Below are 1145 nucleotides of genomic sequence, written 5' to 3'. Positions count from 1 at the left end.
AGAGAGAGAGAGAGAAAGAAAAGAAGGTAAACAAAAAAAAAAAAAAAAAAAATAGGTTCGGTGTCCCTATTAATCACGAACTAACGCGAGTATAGAAGAGCATTCAAGTGTGACAGACAATTTTCTAATGAGCGTTAACATACGCGTTGACGGAGAGGCAGACGCGCGGCCGCCACTCAGCGCCACGCTCTTTGATAATTCTTTTTTTTTCTTTTAATTCTTCTTCTTCTTCTTCTTCTTCTTCTCCTCTCTCTCTTTCTTTCTCTTTGTTTGTCTGTCTGTCTGTCTCTCTGGCTTTCTCTCTCTCCTGTTCTTTCTTTGACTCTCTCTCTCTCTCTCTCTCTCTCTCTCTCTCTCTCTCTCTCTCTCTCTCTCTCTCTCTCTCTCTCTATCTATCTACCTATCTATCTATCTATCTCTTTCTCTCTCCCTCTCTCTCCTCTTTCTAAACCTCTTCCCTCACCTTTCCACGTCTTTTCCTTCTCTCTCTTTACTTATTTTCTTTCTTCGTTTGCTTATATTCCCTTTTCTTTGCCCTTGTTTGGTCTTCCCCTTTCTCCCTTCCTATACTTCACCTTCTCTTATTCACCTATTCTTTCCCCTTCTCCTTCACCCTCCTCCTCCTTCTCCACTCTTCCATCTACTTCCTTCCTTCTGCCTTTCTCCACCCTCTACCTCCTTCTTCTCCCCTCTCCCTTATTCCACTCTCCTTTCTTCCTCCTTCCATCTCCCTCTTTTTCACCTCTCCCTTCCCCCTCCCCCTCCCCCCCCCCATTCGGCGCTCTTCTAAATTAAACTTCGGTTTATGAATCCTATCTTTTAAACTTCTTTTTCTTCTTCCCCCCATCAAACCTCTCTCTTTTTTTCTTTCTCTCTTTTTTCTTCTTCTATCTCTCTCTCTTTCTCTATAAAGCATTAAAAAGAGAGAGAAAAAGAAAAAAGAAAAAAAATGTATCAAACGCGATTTTCCCGCCTTAATGAACGCACCGAATGCTTGCGCGGGAAGAAGACTTTCTCTCGTTTTTCTAATTCATTGATATCCTCTTCTCCCCCCCTTCCCCCTTTCGTCATTTCTTTCCTTCCCTGTTCTTCCCTCTTTCGCTTTTCTATCCCCTTTCTTCATTCTTTTTTCCCCTCCTTTTCTT

The sequence above is a fragment of the Penaeus vannamei genome, chromosome 38 (assembly GCF_042767895.1).
Source record: "Penaeus vannamei isolate JL-2024 chromosome 38, ASM4276789v1, whole genome shotgun sequence".
Classification (NCBI taxonomy): Eukaryota; Metazoa; Arthropoda; class Malacostraca; order Decapoda; family Penaeidae; genus Penaeus; species Penaeus vannamei.
This window is presented reverse-complemented; position numbering follows the sequence as displayed.